Source organism: Macaca mulatta, chromosome 6 (genome assembly GCF_049350105.2).
Source record: "Macaca mulatta isolate MMU2019108-1 chromosome 6, T2T-MMU8v2.0, whole genome shotgun sequence".
Taxonomy (NCBI): domain Eukaryota; kingdom Metazoa; phylum Chordata; class Mammalia; order Primates; family Cercopithecidae; genus Macaca; species Macaca mulatta.
The window spans coordinates 190,466,235-190,475,751 of record NC_133411.1 but is presented as its reverse complement, the minus strand read 5'-3'; the positions used below and the strand labels follow the sequence as shown (position 1 = coordinate 190,475,751).

At 37.9% G+C, this 9,517-nt stretch overlaps 1 long non-coding RNA gene across 1 annotated transcript; it reads left to right on the top strand.

Moving 5' to 3' along the window:
* Positions 1-1,731: 1,731 nt before the first annotated feature.
* LOC144329427 (uncharacterized) lies at positions 1,732-9,304 on the top strand. The gene is made up of 3 exons (XR_013395089.1): positions 1,732-4,947; positions 6,651-6,763; positions 9,282-9,304. It is a non-coding gene; the product is annotated as an uncharacterized LOC144329427 (long non-coding RNA).
* Positions 9,305-9,517: the final 213 nt, after the last annotated feature.

Sequence of the window (9,517 nt, the reverse complement as noted above, 5' to 3'; positions counted from 1 at the left end):
TTGAACTGTATGTTAAAACAGATAAATATGTAGTATGGAAATCATATTTTAACAAAGCTGTTTTAATAAAAAACTAAAAAAATGTGTTTACTGTATCAGCTTGGAAACATACCTTGTTTCCAGGAAATAAAAGGTAGAGCTGACAGATGCTTTCTTTGAGTAAAGACATTGTCACCTATGAAATTGTAGTAGCTACAGAGTAATGTTCATAAGCTATGTAGTCTTATACTGCTGAAATAACAAATTTAATGTCTTTATGTTGCCACATTTTAAGACCACAATGAAGCAGATAAATGGAAATGCTTGTACCTGAAATAAATATTTTGAAATTAAGATTCAATTAAGTGAGCCACTTTGACACTTAATTCTAGATTTCCCAGATGAACTGAAGTATGTTGCTGTGTCTTGTGGTGCTTTTCCTTCAGTGGCTCTTTTTTTTTTTTTTTTTTTTTTTTGAGACGGAGTCTCGCTTTGTCACCCAGGCTGGAGTGCAGTGGCGCGATCTCGGCTCACTGCAAGCTCCGCCTCCCGGATTCACGCCATTCTCCTGCCTCAGCCTCCCGAGTAGCTGGGACTACAGGCGCCCGCCACCACGCCCGGCTAATTTTTTGTATTTTTAGTAGAGACGGGGTTTCACTGGGTTAGCCAGGATGGTCTCGATCTCCTGACCTCGTGATCCGCCCGTCTCAGCCTCCCAAAGTGCTGGGATTACAGGCTTGAGCCACCGCGCCCGGCCTCAGTGGCTCTTTTATGTATTTTAGTATAACTTTATTTTGACTCATATTAATGTGACTTAAGTCTGAAAATATGTCAGTCTCACATTATGTATTTTTCTGACCACTTAATATTTGAAAGACATCTACTTATTATAAAATCACAATTTGGAATAAATGTAAATTTTAGCAAAAAATATTTGATTTAATGTTCCCACTGGTAGGTATTTATAATTTACCTTGAATATTTTTTATTAATAATTAGCTCATAATTTACATTTTAAGTCTCAATGACTATCATTTGGATATAACTTTGTCCAGTACAAAGATAATTGTAGCGGTCTGTGATTTGTGAGTTTGACATTGAATCCCCATTTTCAGAGTAATGAGGGGTGGCAGAGTTCACGTAGAGTGGGAATGAAGTGAATACAGGACAGAGTTGTAGGAGCTGAGGTCAGGGAGGGAAGTAGAGGCCATGTTACCTAGGACCTTGAAGGCCATTGGAATTTTACTTTTATTCTGAGATAGAAATCTGTTGGAAGGATTTGAACAGGCAACTGAATGTGTGAGGAACTCAGGTTGAGTTGGTCTGAGATGAATGAATAGCAGGCTGAATCAATCTGTCTTGTAAGAGAATACCGATTTGGCAGGAAGATAACACGTCTGTGTTCCCATGAATTCAGTAATAAAGGAGAATGTGTACAAATGAGGAAAAGAAAGTGAATCTATGTGTGTGGTAATAATTTCCAAAGTATGCATATTAGAGTTAAGTATTAACAATTTAATAATAAGGCAATTTATAAAATTAGTAACAAAAATATTTTATCAGGTGACTCTAAGGCAACTTCAAGAACAACTGGCCAGTCACCTTAAAAATTTCGTATGTCAGAGTCTCCACTGGAAGATACATCACATTGTCATCTTAATTTGGATGAGACACGGGCTTCAAAGAAGAAATTATTTCAAGTAGGAAGTCAAGTATGTATGGAATTTAACATGTCTATAGTTAATCTGTAGCTGGTTGAATAATATAAACTCTTTTAGGATACTAATTTCAGTGGACAGATTGATTTTGTATTTTCATTATAATTAATTATTACCATTTTATTACCTTTATAACGTACTTATTTCTTAAACTCTGGCTTTTATTCTGCCATTCTGAAAAATAATTGCATACCTTTTATAATATTTTCTCTTGGGAAAGTTGAGAATTATACATCATTCCTCACAGAAAATTGACTTTTTTCCTGTTAAACAGTATTTTTAGATAATTTCCTTATTGCCTTGGTGAGGCAAGCCAGATTAAGTCAGAGGAGAATGTTTAATGGAATGTTCCAGAAAGTTTTCTTATTTCTTCACTTTTCTGAATGGACACAGAAGCTGTTCCTATTCATTTCATAGGTTCTAGGTTAACTTGTACAGAAAAGCCATCATACTGTTCTTTGAAATGCAGATGCTTTAGGTTAATTTACAAACTACTTGAAAAGTTAGGCATTGCCTTCATCTCCCTTTCATTTAAAATATACTGCAATGGCATAGAAATATTCAGATCTGATAGAGTATGTACATCCAAAATAGAGAGTTGAGAAAATTATCTTGATCCTACCATTGGATTTTAAAAACAGTTTCACTGAGAGAGAATTCATATGTCAGATAGTTCAGCCATCTAAAATGTACAACTCAGTGTCTGTTAGTATATTCACAGCATTGTGTAACCATCACCACATTCAATGCTAGAACATTTTCACCACTCTGAAAAGCAACCCCACATCTCTTAGCCATGATTGCAATCCTTCTCCATGTCTCTCCACCTACCCCAGTTGCAGGCAACCACCATCTGCTTTTGTCTCCAAAGATTTGCATGGTCTGCATATTTTATATAAATAGAGTCATACAATATGAAGTCCTTTCTGACTGGCTCTTTCACTTAGCATAATGTTTTCAGAATTTTATCCATGTTGTAGCCCATATCAGTAGTTTATTTCTTCTTATTGTCAAATAATAGTCTATTTCATGGCTACACCAGTTTTCCATTCATTCATCAGCCGATGGACCTTTAGGTTGTTTCCACTTTTTGGCTATTATGAAAACAGCCACTGTGAACATTCATTTACAGGTTATTATATGGACATATGTTTTTAACTCCCTGCCATTGTACTTTATCCTCAGAGTTAATCGGGCAGATTGCAGCACCAGCACCAGTTTTACCCGTGTTGCCCTTCCTGCCTTCTCAGTTCCTGCTCATCTAGCCTTATCCATTCAGACCTGGCAGGCAATCTTCTCTTCATGAAGCCTTCCCTGACTGTTCCGACTCTCACTGACCTTATGACTCAGCACTTGTTGCCCAGTCTATGGAACAACTTAGCCCTTAATTTCACATGGCTTTAATTTTAATGGAAGATAATTTCGTCTCATCATAAGTTTGCTTAAAGGGAAAATAATATATGACATACATGTCACCTATCCTTGTATAAATTAAAAATATTTTAGCTTGGCGGCTTTTAGCATGGAACAAAATACTTTATACTATGCAAATTATTTCTTATTCGAGACATTGACACAGTAAATCTTTTCTTCTAAGTGTATTTTTAGCACTTAAATAGGAAATTAAAAATAATTAGTCTAATAGAGGAGAACTGTTCAATCAAATGCTCATGTTTTTCTCAGTATGAAAAAAGAATCTAAATTTGCCTTCCTTCACTATATAGCCAGAACTGTATTTCTGGATGGCTGCCAGTTTGTCAGCTGAACAGTTCTGGCTGCAGCTTGTCTTATGAATGACAGTACAGCCCTTAATCCGAGCACTCAGCAGAGTGCTCGTGAAAGCAGTGCCACAGCAACAGCTGCTGGGAGGGAATTGATTCAGAAGCCTTGATTTAGCAGTAGAGTCCAGGGTTTTCAGCTCCATGGCTCAGCCTGTCTCTGCTGGTCTTGTCGGTTATGTACCACCTACTCAATCCAGGAGGTGCTGTTTACATTGTAGTACATACCTGACTGTTGCCCACTGAGTCATACAGAGAGAAAAGTAAGCTACAAATTGTACGCTCCCCCTCTCCATTTGCTGCCATTTTCAGTAGTGTGAGCTATAGACCACTTCCATTGGAATGCCACCTGCCTAACACAGTTGCCAAGATATAAAAAACAGTAAAAATTATCATGCTAATAGCAAATATTATCTGTAGCTCACTATGTACCATGTACTCTTCTAAGTGCTTCTAAGCAAATCTTATCTGTAGCTCTCTATGCACCATGTACTTTTCTAAGTGCTTCTTGTGCAGTCCCTGGTTTAATCTTCCCAATATCCCAGTGAAGTAGATGGTATTATTCTACTTCATAAAGAACCAGAGACACAGAAAGTTAATTTGCTCAAGGGCACACAGCTAGTATCTGGTAGAGCTGGGATTCAGACACAGACCTACTGGCTTCTGTGTAGATACTGCCTCTCAAACCATTCCATGAAACACCTGGTTGGGTGAGATGGCTTATGCCAGTAATTCTAGCACTTTGGGAGGCTGAGGCAGGAACAGTGCTTGAGCCCAGGAATTGAGACCAGCCAGCACAATATAAGTGAGACCCTGCTTCTACCAAAAAAAAAAAAAAAATTAACAGTTATCTGAGGGTGCATGCCTATAGTCCTAGCTACATTGGGAAGCTGTGGTAGGAGAGTCGCTTGAGCTCGGGATATCAAGGCTGCAGTGAGCAGTGGTCAAGCCACTGCACTCCAGCCTGGGTAACAGGGCGAGACTCTGTCTCATAAATAAAACGTTTTGTATAGATTCCCATAGAAGTGAGTCAGACATCAGGCATGGAATTATTAGCCATTTTGATGTCTGCCTTGGGAGTAAAACATTTAATAAGGGACAGCTTTAAACCATCTCAATCAGTAGCCTCTAACTTCTCTAGAAAGTTCTTATTTCATTAATTTCTAAGCAAGAGACTACCTGGATTAAGACGTTTGGTGGGCATCACTTTGAGATGAAGAATCTCGATTGGGAAGAAGGGAGACCTCTACTTGACTGGAGCTTCCCAATGATATCACTGAGTGTCCCCCGGAAGAAACTTTAGAACAAGATGTTCATCATGCTGTATCTCTATGGAAAGGAAATTCTTCACAAGGAAACAAAGGCAAACAATTGATCATCTGATTCTCATGGGAAAGTTTTCATTATAAAAGAAAAAAAAGGGCCAGGTGCAGTGGCTCACGCCTGTAATCCCAGCACTTTGGGAGGGCAAGGTAGGTGGATTACCTGAGGTCAGGAGTTCAAGAACAGCCTGGCCAATATGGTGAAACCTTGTCTCTACTAAAAATATAAAAATTAACCAGGAATGGTGGTGTGCACCTGTAGTCCCAGCTACTTGGGAGGCTGAGGCAGGAGAATTACTTGAACCCAGGAGGTGGAAGTTGCAATAAGCTAAGATGGTGCCACTGCACTCCAGCCTGGATAACAGCGTGTGACTCCATCTCAAAAAAAAGAAAAAAAAAAAAAAGGACAAAATATACTGGTCAATATGCTAAGGGCAAGACAAGCCCCCTTCGAGATTAGAAAATAATTCTATATGCAAAGTAACATCAATAACAATCAACATAAAATAGACATGATTCACTACAAAGGTAATCTGCACCAAGTAGCAACGTATGAGTGTGTGGTTGAGAATATTGTCTATAATACGTGTAATAGAAGAGGCCTCAAGAAGCAGTTCAGAGCTGGAAATGTAGATTAGGGAATCTGGGTCAAAATTTTGAGATTCTAGGAGTCCTAAGAGAATTTAAAAGAGGAATAGCAGCTGGGTGTGGTTGCTCACACCTGTAATTGCAGCACTCTGGGAGGCTGAGGTGGGCAGATCATGAGGTCAGGAGTTCAAGACCAGCCTGGCCAACATAGTGATACGTGTCTCTACTAAAAATACAAAAAATTAGCCAAGTGTCGTGACGGGCACCTGTAATCCCAGCTACTTAGGAGGCTGAGGCAGGAGAATCACTTGAACCCCGGAGGCAGAGGTTGCAGTGAGTGGAGATCACACCACTGCACTGTCTGGATGACAGTGCGAGACTCCGTCTCGAAAAAACAAAACAAAAAAACAGGAATAGAAAGGGATAGGACTGAACATCAGAGGTTGCTGCGTTTAGAAATAAAGTGGGGTCAGAGGAGCAGAGGGATCATTTGGTCACTACTCGCAGTTGCTACTGAGTAAAGCAGGATAAAGTCCTTCGTGACCCTTGGACTTTTTTATTGGAATTATTTAAAAATCAGATTTTGGTATAAAAAACAGTAAGTGATGAAAAATAGATCTCTGGATGAGACCATGTGTCACAGAGTCCAATGGAAGGAAAGAAACAGGATAATAGAAAATCTACAAAAAGTAGACAAAAGTTATGTTTTTATTATAGAAGAAAAACTTTATTTAAAGAGAAATGATTAAGAGAAAGGGAAAAACTGAAACCTGTGGGTGAATACTAACAGAGAATGAGAATATTTAGATCAGCCTGAAGACAGATGAGGATAAAAAATATAATGGGAACTAGATAAGAGTTTTCTAAAAATCATCTTAGTAAGATGTAATTTAACAAAACTTGGAATATCTTAAACTATTAATGACAATGTTTCTAAAGCATCTTTAAAAACTCAAATGTAAATATAACTACCCTTAAGTTTTTTACTAATCCTTAGTATCTTATGTGTAAACACCCTCATTTTAACAAACATTTTTAGCAGTTTAAATTTCAGGAAAGATGATGAAAGTATGAATCATTTTTAGCTGTTTTACAAAAAGTGGCTATTTTTGAAATCTGTCCTTATTGGCATCAGGTTTACAAAATGTACTTTATACACCTGCCTAAATACATATTACTCATCAACTTATGAGAAATAACATTTTTAAGACAGAAGAGGGTCTCTAGATTTTACAAAAATAATTTTAAACACTTTCTTTTTCAAGCCTGAAGAAGAAAATGAAGAATTAAGAAAATTTTTTGAGTTAATATCATCACTGGAGTATAATGTGGATCAAATAAGGAACAAAAATCATGAATTAGGAGAAGAGGCAACTGGGTATGGTTTTCATATTATAGAACATTTTAATCATTTATTAATTGATTTAACTCTAATTTTACTTGACTAAAACCTAGATACAAATTCATTTTATGTCTGCATTTTCTTTTTTTTTTTTTTTTTGAGACGGAGTCTGGCTCTGTCACCCAGGCTGGAGTGCAGTGGCCGGATCTCAGCTCACTGCAAGCTCCCCCTCCCGGGTTTACACCATTCTCCTGCCTCAGCCTCCCCAGTAGCTGGGACTACAGGCGCCGCCACCTCGCCCGGCTAGTTTTTTGTATTTTTTAGTAGAGACGGGGTTTCACCGTGTTAGCCAGGATGGTCTTGATCTCCTGACCTTGTGATCCACCCGTCTCGGCCTCCCAAAGTGCTGGGATTACAGGCTTGAGCCACCGCGCCCGGCCTATGTCTGCATTTTCATAATTAAACGAAATCTATTTTAAAATGTATTTCAGAAACTCACAACACAACATTATAGGCATGTGAGTCATAGGGGCAGGAGTCAGCTGAGCTGCTGGGGCAAGGTTGGGATGAAAAAATTTGTATTAAAAATATATGAAAAAAAGAACACAATCTGAAATTTTTTTGAATGTGAAAATACTACACTTACTTTTTTTTTTTTTTTTTTTTTTTTTTTTGAGACGGAGTCTCGCTCTGTCGCCCAGGCTGGAGTGCAGTGGCCGGATCTCGGCTCACTGCAAGCTCCGCCTCCCGGGTTCACGCCATTCTCCTGCCTCAGCCTCCCGAGTAGCTGGGACTACAGGCGCCCGCCACCTCGCCCGGCTAGTTTTTTGTATTTTTTAGTAGAGACGGGGTTTCACTGTGTTAGCCAGGATGGTCTCGATCTCCTGACCTCGTGATCCGCCCGTCTCGGCCTCCCAAAGTGCTGGGATTACAGGCTTGAGCCACCGCGCCCGGCCTATTTTTGTATTTTTAATAGAGATGGAGTTTCACCATGTTGTTCAGGCTGGTCTCGAACTCCCGACCTTGTGAGCCACCCATCTTGGCCTCGCAAAGTTGGCATGAGCCACCGCACCCGGCCACTTATTCTTTAATGATTTTGAAAACAATAATGACAAAGCCTTGGACATATAATGTCAAAAATGCACTCTGCATTATCTAGTTTGAATTTTCATTTCTGAAGATATTTTTGCTGTCTTTGGTCATCTTCCTTTTGCAGTATCCTTCTCTGCTGCATTCAGATTCTTTAAAGAAGACCTATTCGTGTCATTCTTTAACATCGAAATTTATCTTGATATGTAGCTTGTATTTTGTTTCTGCTTCTTTCTCTTTCAGATATAAAACATATCATGGAAATTTACTCATTTTACATGGGTCTCTCTGTTGTATACATGAAGTATACATGTTATTAAACTTGTTTTACACAAATATATATATATACATAAATATATGTATAACTTACAAGTAAGAGTAAAATGAGCATTCGTTTTGATCACAGATTTTTTTTAAAAAATGGAATGTGTCTTTGAAGCCCTGAACACAGATACTTTTCTATTTATTTACTGAGCACTTAAGTTGGTTTTCTGATTCTAATCAACATTTTTCTGTCGTTGTCTTTCTCTACATGGTTCTGCATATCTTTCATTTTGTTGACATTTTGTCAGGAAAGATCTCTAGATCTCTTCGTCAAAGTCTTTAACCTTGCCCTGTTCCTTTTTTCTAAAACTACCTGTTTCCTTTTTCTCCTCAAATCAGATATTAAAGATGTTTTTCTTCTCTTTTTCTGCATTGAATGATCTCCTTGATGCTTTTTGGGTGTACTTTTTTTTTTTCTTCTTATAGACCGTGGTCAATGGGTATCAAAATGTATTTTTGTGTCTTTTTCAAACATATGTGTTTTACTTTTCTATCTTGGTTACTCATCTCTGAATTATGGCTTATATTTAGTAATAGATTATTTTATCTTAGCATATCAAAATGGATATGAATAGTTTATTTATAAAAAACTGTATGGTTAGGCCAGGCGTTGTGGCTCATGCCTGTAATCCCTGCACTTTGGGAGGCCAAGGTCGGTAGATCATTTGAGATCAGGAGTTTGAGACCAGCCTGAATAACATGGTGAAAATCCATCTCTACTAAAACTACAAAATTAGCCAGGTGTGCTGGTGCATGCCTGTAATCCCAGCTACTTGGGAGGCTGAGGCAGGAGAATCATTTGAACCCAGGAGACAGAGGCTGCAGTGAGCTGAGATCGCACCATTGCACTTCAGCCTGGGCAATAAGAGTGAAATTCAATCTCAAAAACAAAAAAAAACAAACAAAACTGTATGGTTATAATATCACTTTACCTGCCATATATGCCATAAAATTGTTCTTCATATTATTTATCTAAGATTATAATTTCATATAGAATGCTTTCAAACTGTGTTCAGCTGAAACCGAGAGGCTCAGAGTTTATAGATTTGTTTCACTGATATGCCGTAACATAATATCTGTTTAAACATTCAATATTTACTCTTAAAAATACTTGACTTACTAATTCTGTACATTTCTGCAGATATAAGAAATGCCTAGAAATGACAATAAATATGTTTAATGTGTTTGTAAATGAAGACTTCAGTTTCCATGAAGACTTAAAAACAGCTCAACTGAAAATGGATATTCTGGTTAAGAAGCTAAAACATCAGGTAATTTTCTTAAAAAATTTTTTTTTATCTTAAGGTAAAGGTACCTAGATATTAAGCCCTGCATGCTTTTGCTATTAATCTTGATGCTCTCCCTTCCAACCCCAAC